The sequence below is a fragment of the Cynocephalus volans genome, chromosome 12 (genome assembly GCF_027409185.1).
Source record: "Cynocephalus volans isolate mCynVol1 chromosome 12, mCynVol1.pri, whole genome shotgun sequence".
Taxonomy (NCBI): domain Eukaryota; kingdom Metazoa; phylum Chordata; class Mammalia; order Dermoptera; family Cynocephalidae; genus Cynocephalus; species Cynocephalus volans.
Window position 1 is genome coordinate 52,343,984 of NC_084471.1, and position 11,439 is coordinate 52,355,422.

The 11,439-nt window shown below is 38.2% G+C and overlaps 1 protein-coding gene across 1 annotated transcript in view; it reads right to left on the reverse strand.

Annotated features, from left to right (window-relative positions):
* The window catches only part of RAP1B (RAP1B, member of RAS oncogene family), a 39,314-nt gene extending 33,544 nt beyond the window's left edge, over positions 1–5,770 (reverse strand). The window contains exon 1 of the mRNA XM_063075068.1: positions 5,606–5,770. The gene's annotated coding sequence lies outside the window, so the exon portion shown is untranslated. The remainder of the gene's footprint in view (positions 1–5,605) is intronic.
* Between the last annotated feature and the right edge of the window lie 5,669 nt (positions 5,771–11,439).

Genomic DNA, 11,439 nt, shown 5'->3' on the forward strand with positions numbered 1-11,439 from the left:
AAATTGTGAGTTCATGGCAGAGGAATACAATGTCTGTGATGCTCTAATCTGATTTATTCTGAGGTGCCAGAGTATTACCCACCACGCTGCTGAACCACAAGTACAAATGTTAATATAGTGAAAAAGGTAAAGAACATCTTAGTATTTTTATAAAAATAATTTTGCATTTGCAGACTCCCTGAAAGTGTCTAGGAGATCTCCAAGATTCCTTGGGCCATACTTTGAAAATCACTGAGCTAGACAATTCAATTATTAAGTTGTTCAAAATCACAATTATTATCTTAGTCCTTATTCACACCTTAATGGGAACCTTAAGCAATGCTAGAGGGAAATAAAAGCTACAGAACAAGAACTAATACTACATTAGTATACTCTTATGGTTTCTAAAACATTTATAAATAATACTCAATTTAACACTCAACAACTCCAAGAAATATATGTCATCATTCCCACTGAGGAAGAAAGGAGATAGGAAAGCTTCAGAAAGGGAAATACACATTTTGCTTTAAAAAAAGAGGAAAATCCTTGGTGGGATTATAGATGACATTAATTTTCTTCTTTACACTTTTCTACATTCTAAACACATTAATAAGAAAATTAAAAAGACAAACATATTTGACTTATCAATACAAATATGGTACAATATTTCAAGTTCAATAGTTTCAAGAGCAGTAGAATAATAAACACATTATATAACTCATCCTTATCCCTCTTTATCATCTGTACAGTACAGAATTCAAGATTCCAGAGGAAACCCCAAGTTTGCTATTGTTACTGAGAAGATTATTGGTAACTTATAAATCTTAGAAGCCACACCTAAAATGTAAGCATAATGTAGTTATTGGAGTTTACATTATCACAGCAACTTTAAAATGTAAAAACAGTTGGATGAAACATCCATACCATTTGACACCTAGAAACTATTAATTAAATGAAAATACTTTATATTTATAGTCCTTATTTTATTGATACTTAGTTCCATTAATTGAGAACTTAGAAAGTCCCCTAATTTAGTATAAAGGAACTTTGAAAAATATATTCTAATGTGAGAAGAATAAATTTATTTTACCTAACATTTTCCATTTCCTCTCCAGAAGCCTCTGCCAAAAACTGGTATTAAAAGGACAAAACATTGTTTTCTTTCATCTTTTTTCCCTTCCCACAAGGCAAAGAACAGGAAAACAGGTAGAAGTAATCAAAAGGGGCAACTGGTTAACTGTATATTTAAAAAATAATGTTACTTATGAAATGCTGAAAAAGTTTTAAGGAGAAAAATATACTAAAAGTACACATTTACTGAAATAAATTTCAGAGCCACTACTGAAAATTTCTCCAGAAGCTCTGTGATATAATAAAAGTAGTTATTTCATGAGTCAACAATTAAAGTGATACAACTGCTTTTAACAGATGCTCTCTTCCTTTAACATCTTTATTCAGCCTATTTGTACAACAGTTAAACACATTCAATCCCCACCACTGAAAAAGATCACCTAGCAAGTTATCTCATTAGATTCGAATCCAGTTTTGATTTAAAATGTAGCATAGCTATAAGAGTAAAAGCACAAAACAGCATAACTACAAGAGTAAATAAGGTTTAGGAACCAGTTTAATGTAAAATTCATACTCAGAATACTAGATAATTACTGTCTATGAATAGAGAGACTAAGATTCTTAATTTAAAAGCAAACATATTTCTAACATTCGGGCACCTCACATACAGACAATTTTAAGCTTAGTGATATTCCTGAATAATGTCCTGTTGTATAATAAAAATTAGATGGAAATTCCACAATTCATGTTGCAAATATTTTTACTTTAGAGAAGTAATTTAAATGTTATTTCAAAACCTGGTACATTTCCCCTAAATTTTAATTTCTTTCTTTTATAAGTTTTAAGGCTCGTTGGAAACAGTTTTTAAAATTTTGATCCTCTACTGATGCAAAAAAAGAAAAAAAAAAAAATTCTAAATTGCTATTGGAATAATTAGTTGCTGTGTACCCTGAATTTGACCAGAAATAGGAATAAAGACACCAATGTTAGGAAGTATGGAAAATAAATGATACCTTTCGTTGGTGGTGAATTGTAAAAAGTGATTTTTTTAAAGGCAGCACAAAAGTTCCTGTTAACTTTTCTTGTTTAAAGTAGAAACTCTATGACTAAAGGGACTGGTCTTGGAATCCAGTGCTCAACTGAGTTCACACAAAGTACAACAGATTATACAGCAAGTCAGTTTTTACTGCAAATGAATAAATTCATTCAATTCTTTATAATCACTGCTTCCATTGCATTCATGAGCTTTCTAAAGAACTAATAAATTAAAAGACTTAAGTCCTCAAATGGTAATTAGTACCTTTCAATACCACTGCAAAATATCTACTTGCAAAGCCTAACAGTAAAAACTTCATCCTAACCTCTTAGACCATGAAGTCCTCAAAAATAATAGGACCAAAAAAACCCCCAAACAAACAAACAAAAAAACAAACCAGGGATACATTTAGTCACAATTTTATAAGGTCTTAGAAAGTTTAAGAAAGATCAATCTTAATGAAATTTTTCTGTAGAGCAAATACTGTCATCATTGCTATAAAAGACTTCTGAATACTTAATTCATAAATACTAAACTATTCCTACTGCCAGTCAAATCTAGACACTACAGATCAATACTCACCTTCATCAATACAGGCATATGCAGGAACACATTATTTTATATCTTTAGGGAAATGACACATGCAAATCAATAAGATCTCCTGACAACCAAGAATAAAATTGCCAACTTTAACTACACTTTTGGGGGAAAAAATGACACCTTTGTAAAATCAGCAAAATTCTGTTATCAGACCCAATTTCACAGATCAATTTCTCTCCCTCAACAAATATTTAAGTGTCTACAACAAAAGGCAAAGAAAGCTGAACATGAACTTTCCATCCAAATCTTAGATTTTATGTTTAAAACAATATGTATAATTAGTTAACACCTTATCAATCTCTGCATAGAACTTCCACCAATCTTGAATTTCATAGGAAGATACACTTGAAAAGATCCTTATGTATACGGATCAAGCTTTTTTTGTTTTTTTTTTTAAAACAATTAATTCTTTATTACACCTTGCTAGCCATGGTAGCTTTCTACTATGGTGGCTCACTTTCCGCGTACGTCTCTACTATGGGGGCTCACTTTCCGCGTACGTAGCTAAAAGAAAATATTATAATTCTATTGCAAAGGATTGTTTTGAGGGTAAAATGAAAATCAGTTAAGTAAAAGATTCCAAAGCCAATGTGGAAATGTTTCTTTTTGAAGTATTACATTGTCCTCTTCAAATACCTTCTCTTTGAATGTTCATTACTATTAATCCCTAAATTCAAATGCTAAACACTACTATGTAACCAGTAAGGTGCTAGGAACTAAGAATACATTGCAAGAATGAAATGGATCAAGTCCCTATCCGCATGGTGTTTAAATTTAACTGGTGTTAAGTGTCTATGTGCAAGGCACCATGCAAATGTTTTGGGGCATACAAAAGAACAAACACATATCTTTTCCTTGGAATTTACAATTCAGTGGAATACATAACAAAAGTACATAATAGTAAAAGAAGGTAGGAAGTGATATGTCTCATAGAAAGGAAGAGATGACTTTCATGGGGTTGGGTGGAAGGCAAAAGATGACAGCAGTCATTTTCATGCCCCACACCACATTTTAAAATTAAGCCGGTTGTATTTTGACACATGGCACATTAAAACCAAACTAACTACATATGTTTCAATGATTTACTTTGGGGTGTCCTCAGATAAGGCAGCTTCACTATTTATTGTAAATGTCAAAACAAGAAAATTCAAGCTAAAGCACTCAATGTAATGCAGAGATTGAAAGCATCGATGGGCTCAAATAAGGCTATCATTCAGGGCTCAGTGTTCTTAAAGTTACTTAATCTCCTCAGAAATAGTTTCCTTTTTCTAAAACTTGGGGATGAAAATACTCTAGTGGTTCTTCCACACTATTTGACCCACCTTTCCCGGGTATAATAGGAATAATATTCTCTGTAAGATTTAATTCATATCATATAAAAATGTCGTATTTCTTCCTCCAGGTTGTCTACTATGTATAGACAAGTATCGTAGAAGTCAGGAGACCCATTAATTGGTTATCTTATCTATTCTAGGCCTCAGTTTCCTCTTCCATAAAATGACAAAATGGGACTGGATGATCTAAATAGTCTCTTCCGGCCTTTAAAAAGTCCCATGACTACATTTATGACTCGATAAATACTATTTCAAGAGTCAGCTTTAAAGAGCGATATCAGCTTAAAGTTAAATGAACATCTCCCTTTCCTATAAGTTATTACTTTTCGCTAAGGTCTTGCTGAGCAAGTCCAAACAGTATTGTAATTACAAGAAAAGAGGGCTGAAAAATATATTTACGAGTCAGAAGTTTTAAGTTATAAGCACTCGATCCATATATTAGATGCTGTCAGCAAAACAAAAATCCAATTAGACGGAATTATTTTTAAAATACTAATATCATAATCTTCATTTAGAGTCAACTTTCTACCCCGCAAAAATGTGATTTCCCGCTACTGTAATACAGAGCTGCTTCTATTCATACCCATCAGGAGTTACGGGGCCAAAATATTTTTTTCCAATTATTAAAGAGGGTGCGGGGCGGGGGGGACACAAGCGAATGGAAAGCAAACTATCTGCTCACACTCGCAAGGATGATCTTTTCTCCAAATGGCATGAGATTTTTAACAAGCAAAAGCCGGGGGCCCCGGTTCACTGGGGATAGTTTTCAATAAAATTCATGGCGCTGATAGTTTTAGGGCAAGACACATCGAGATGGCGAAAAAGAGAAGATGACAAACTTCCTGGATTTTCTCTCCCTCTGTAAGAAAAAGAGCTTTCCTCTTGCTGACGAAGGGAAAGGCCCCTTTAACAGTTTTTCTCTACACGGTGGTTGCTGCCAGACTAGGTGGGGCTCCCTCCGCTGCCTTCCTCCTGCCACTTCCCGCAACAAATGGAGCAAGCCAGCCCCGTTGCAGCAAACTTTTTCCCTGTCAGGCTCGAGCCCGCAGGGCGCCGGGGAGTGGTTTCCCCCGAACGCTCCTCGCCCTGGCTCGGGGCTGGGGGAAGCTAGGTCCTCGCACAGGACAACTTTCTGGTTTCCGTTCTAACTTCCACCCACACCAGGGAGGGAACCGAGGCGGCCAGCGAGGGGGCTCGGGGCGGGGTGCGATCTTCGGGGGAGCCGGCGAGGGAAAGCGGGCAGCGAGAGAGGCTGCGGCGGCCGCGAGCAGGAGCGAGAGGGCGGGTGGGGGGGGTCCTCAGGCTCTCACTTCCTCCGCCATATTTCAGACATTTGACCCCTTCCGCAGAGCGCGCTGTTCCCCCGTGGCGGCGGCGGCTCGTCCTCGCCGGCCTGGCGCCGGGCCCTCGCGCCACCTGCCGCGCGCCGAGGAGCCGCCGTCCCCGCCGCCGGGGCCCCTGACCGCCCCGCCCGGCCCCCGCCGCACCCCATCCACTCCCCTCCGCCGGTGCCCGGCGCCCGGCCCCCGCCCCGCGCGGCAGCAGCCGCCGCTCCCCTCAGCGGCCACGCACGCACTCTGCCCACCTCTCACGCTGTCACCGGGTCCCCGCAGCCGGCGTCGTCCCGCGCTCTCTCCGGGTCGCTGCTCCCGGCGCCACGGCGGTCCTGCCGCTGCCGCCGCCGCCGCTCCGGCTGGTTTACACGCCTGACTCTGGGCGAGGTTTGGCGGTGTCGCCTTGACGTCAGGCGTTCAGCCTCGCTCTCGCTTCCGCCCGCGGGCGGGGCGCGCGGGTGCGCGGCCCGGGAAGGGGCGGGGCGAGGAGAGCGGCCCGGGAGGGGCGGGGCCGCGGGGGCGGGGCCGCCGTGCGCCGGGGCGTCGCTGTGGGCCTCGCGCGGCCTTCCCTCCGTGGTGTTTCTCTCTGTCGGTCGCCGCCGCCCCTTCAGCCTTTCCTCCGCAGGCTGTCTGGTGCGCGGAACTGCGCGTCGGCTTTCCCGAGAGCGTGCCCTTCCCGACCACAGCGGGTTACGGTGGAGCGCAGGACTTAGAAACCCTCCGAAACCCAAAAGGTGCCTTTCAGTGGAAACTCAAATTGAGTCACCACCGCCTCTAAACCTCTGGTGTTCGCGTTGTCCTTTGTGCCCGGCAGGGTAGCTGAGAAGTCCGGGAGAGCGTTGGGTTTCTACACCTAGAGCTCCCATGAAGGAGCCTAGGCTAGGGCAGCCTTTTTATTCTTAAGTGGCCTTTCTCTTGATTTGACATGTATTTCATCCACTGCTGTCTTAACCCGGGTCAGTTCTTTCCAAACTATCCTGTCAAATGCAGGTAACAAATCGTTGATCCCCAAACAAGTTTGTCGCCTCTAAGTAAATCAACACTATTATTGAGTATAATAAATTGCGTATTTGAATGTATGACTCGGGCGCTTTAGTGACTGTACAGGATTACCAATAGGTAGGTTTATGATGTGACTTCAGGACACCAAAAAACACTTTATGTTACAAAAACGCCTTGTTCCAAAAAGGGTGGGAACTTAAGGAAATTTACCATCATTCGAAAAAAGATGATATACGACTAACCTTTGTACCAAGAACTTAAAAAGAGTTTTTTTGGAAGACGTTTTGATGAGTGAAGAGATTCTGAGAGAGAACAAATTGTAGGAAAAGTACAGGTTGAGTGTCATTGAAGACTAACTTTTGCTTAGTTCATAGTTTAACTGGGCCCTGTACAAATTGTTCTTGAAATAAATTTTTATAAACTTCGAAAAGTTTGGAAGATAAAAGTGTGATTAATTTTACTCCTTTTAAGAATATGTAGTAATTGAAAACTAAGGGAACCTAAGTTAAATGAATAAATAAGAATGAATTATAATTATCTTAACAGTTTTCTGTATGTAAGCGCTTTCTAGGTGTTTTACAATTTAATTGAATGTTACCTATTTTGATAATTTCCATTTCCTTAGAAAACCCTTTTTTAATGGAAGTTTCAAAAGCAAATTTCAGAGCAGTCTTTTGGAATTATTTTAAGTTGTTAATGAATGAATGAATTACAAATAAATTTTATTTTACTAATTTTTCAATTATTGCATGGAAATCTGAGAAGTCTGAAGCCCGATACCTGGGTGTATTGTGGGTTTTTTTTTTTTTCTTTTTCTTTCTTTCTTTTTAAAAAACACTCTTTGGCCTTTGGGCAATTTATTTTTTATTTTTTTTCCAGGAAAATCAAAAATCGGGGCTGGCTGGTTAGTTAAAGTTGGTTAGAGCGGTGTAACTCCAAGGTCAAGTGTTTGGATCTCCGCACCTGCCAGCCGCCAAAAAAAAAAAAAGGAAAAGAAAAAAAGTCGGTTTTAGAAGATTGAACCCAGAAGTTTTAGAGTTTGAATGTGTAAAATAGTTTATTTTAATTAAAAATACATACATTTTATCCTTTTGAACTAGAAATCATTGCACTCGTATTAAACTTATCACTATGCAAAGAATACCAGAATATGCATCTCTTCGTACTAAACTCACTTTTGAGTTTGAGCCCCTTGTTTCTATTTCTTTGACATCTTCACCAGGATATTCCACTGGCAATTTGAACTGGTCGTGTGTGCAAACTGAGCTCATTATCTTTGTCACCAAACCACTTTCTTCCTTTCCTTTGTTAATAGTATCACCGTCTTTTAAATGACCCAGTCTTCAAGCCTGACACTCCTGTCTCTGACTCTTCATGAATAATCCATCAATTGGCACATCTACTAGATGGCAATTTGACAAGGTCTTTCACTGTATTTCCTCTTTTCCATTTCAACTAAGACCACACTTGTTTAGGTTGGCACAACTTCTCAACTCTTGGATCTTTGCAACCCAGTGGCCTCTTGTGTGTTCCTGCATTGATCCATTCTACCATTGTTGCCAGATGAATTATCTTAAAGCATACCAAGCAAGTCATTCCTTTCCTCAAAGAGCCTTCAATTACTCCCTTGATCTACCAAAATAAAGTTAAAATCCTTGGTGTCTCACTTTCCCCTTTCACTTAAAACTGCCTTATACTCAGAGTGGACTTTTCATCTTGCCCAAATAAATAGCTTCTCCACATCTCTATGATGGATATGTGATTTTCTCTGCCTGGAATGCCCCTTCCCACCCCATCTCATTCTGTAAATACCTTGCCCATTATTCAAGGTCCATCTACTTTCTCAAAGAAAGAGCGTCTTTTCTGATACTTCCAACCTAATGTGGTCTCTTCTCTTTTGTATCTCCATGACACTTTATTGCTCCTTTCTTTGGTCACTTGTGTTTGACCTTCCTACTAGAACAATGGTTTGCAAACTTTTTCTGTCAAGGGACAGATTGTTAATATTTAAGGCTTTATGGGCCAGATATTTTCTGTGACATCTACTCAGCTCTTCAAGACTCAACTTTGCAATTGTTGCACAAAAGCAGCCGTAGACAAAACGTAAAGAACGGACATGGCTGTATTCTAATAAAACTTTATTTATTGACACTAAAACTTGAATTTCATGTGTCAAGAAATAAGTATATTTTTAACCATTTAAAAATGCAAAAACCATTCTTAGCTCATGGCTGCACAAAAACATGAGACTGGAGTTGGCCAATGGGCCATATTTTGCTGAGTCTCATACTCAGAGCCAGCTTCATGGGCATGTGACCCATTCAGTCACACAGGGCCCTATACTTAGAAGGGTCCCATGATTAAATTAATGCTCTAACGTCACTATCTTGACATTTTTCATGATTTTTGAACAAGAAGCCTACATTTTCATTTTGCACTGTGTGCCACTGATTACGTAGCTGATCCTGTTTGTACTAGAAGATAAAATCCAGATCAGGATGTATATTTCTTATCTTTATCTGTTAGCATCTGGCATGGTGCTTTTCACGTAACAGGCATTCAAGATGTATTTGTTGAATTTTCTACCCTAAGGTAGTATGGAATAGTGGAGAACATGAGAGTCAGAGTTCAGCTCTACCACTTATTAGATGAGTGGTCTTTCGCAAATTCTGTAAACATGTTAAGTATTATTTTTCTCATCTATAACACAGAGGTAATAACATCTGCCCTACAGAACTGATGTAAGATAATGTATAGGAAAAAAGCTATGTCTCAATCCCTGGTACAAGCAGCACCTCAAAGTTAGTTTTTTCCCTTTTAAAGAAAGGTGTGTGTGTGTGTATGTATGCATGTATGTATATGAATATATGTATATGTATATAGTATATGGTATATAAATATGGTTCTGTACCTTTGCAACATCCTGCATTGCTGGGGTTGGAAGCTGAGAAGGATAATAGCTCACCCATAATTATTGCTGTATTTAACCTGATACAGTATTTCTAATTTTTCATGTTATTTGCTTTCGTAAAAGTTTTACTTCAAATAACATATATAGTTCATTAGTTTCATTTCAAAAGTCCACAAAAGTAGAGGTATTATTGCAAGTATAAAATTAGATTTAAAAAACACCCAAATTTGTAATTTTTAAAATTAACAATTAAAGATAATCATCATAAACAAGAGTCATACTATTTCCAAGTAAGCATAGTTAGCAGTAGCATTAATGTTTACTAACCTTACATATTATTATATTATTTCATTCACAAATGAAATTTGTAAATATTGAAATTTGATCCTTTCAAGGCACTTTCTTACTGGTTTTTCCCTCTGGTGTGTGTGTGTGCATGTATGTATAAGAATATACATATATGTATATAGTATGTGGCATATAAATGCAGTTTTGTACTTTTGCAACATCCTGCCTTGCTGGGGTTGGAGGTTGAGAAGGATAAGAAGGCCCCTTGTTGAATGCAAAAAAGGAAAAATCATGGCTTAATTCCTCAGTAAGTTTCATTCTGTTTTCTTGGTCAAAGATTTTGTTCCAAATTCTATGCAGTTACTTTATAAATTCCACCACTAAATCACACAGGAAACCAGGTAAGAGCATATTAGACCATTGCTATTATGGGAAAACAACTCAGAACTCATATTTTTACTAGGGTAGTTCAACTTCCTCTAAGATTTCTGTTTTGGAGAAACCATGTTCTTATATATAAGAAAAATGAAGCTGCTCGGCATGTTTTCTTTTCTGTGTAATAACTGTATAACTGCTTATTTGTCTCAATTCTGTCTGTACTCTATTTCAGCAGTTGTGGGCTTGACCACTAAACCTGCCTAAACCACATTAAATAAGGCTAATAGTTATCTAATTTTGTCATTGCTAATGCTGTGATATAAGGAACAGATTATACTTAAAAATTCCCCTTCTCAAGCCCTACCTGAGAAAAACCATAAAAATGAAAGTGACATTCCCAGAGCCATCTGTAAATGAGTGTTAAAAGAAGAAAACCATTGGAAAAACCAACTTCACAAAATACCCCCATCATGAAATTTTGAAAAGAGATTTAAATTAAGAAAAATTTGAAAAACCACATGTAAGTACTTTCAGAGTCTGGGCTGTTCCCCAGATCAAATGGCTAATGTGCCAGAGATGGTCAAGAGTCAGGCATCCCTGGGACTTTATCATTAGGATAGTATTTAGCTTCTAGTCCCAGTTATTCCCAAATCCTGTGTATGAATCACATGCCTCAATAATAACTACCACATTCCAAGAGGTAGGTTTTAATGACCCATTGTACAGATGAGAAAGCTAAGGCTTAGAAAGACTAAGTGCCCAAGACCATTTATAAATATGTGAGCAGAGTTGAAATTTCTATCCTAGTCTGTCTGCCTCCTTTTGACATCGTGCTGCTCCATTTATTCCTTTATTGCTAGTTTATTTTAGCTGAAAAATCTCTCCTGTCTATTTTGTATTTATCTAAATCTTAGTCATTCTCCAAGACCCAGTGTTCTCTCCCTTCTCTGAAGTTCCCTAATATCTGTTGTTTGTGCCACTCATTTGGTACTTTTCATACATTGCCTTACTTACTTAAATTGTTTTTGTCTTCTTTCCATACTGAGATCCTTAAGAACTGAAACCATATCTTATACTTTTTTGTACCTGCCATAATGCCTGGCATCATGTATTAGAAATAAATTGTAGTTTGGGGGTCTTGCTAATCTTGATTACATTCTCCAAACTGATCACAATGGATTTGTGACCTCTGGCAGTTAGTTAACCTTTCCAAGTTTCTTTTTATTAATCTTTAAAATGCACATAACAATATCTATAATGTAGGGCTTTAAAAAGGTTTAAAATAGGGGTCGAGGTATAAAAATGGAAGTAATACAGAGTAGTGGTTAGGTGGACTGGCTCTGGTGTCAGACTGCAAGTGTTCAAATATAGGCTCCACTCATCCTGAGGAATTTACTTCTGGTGCCTCAGTTTCCTCATTTGTAAAATGAGTAGAATAATAGAACCTATGTTATGGGGTATTGTGAAGATTAAATGCATTCACAACACAAACAGAATAGTACCCAC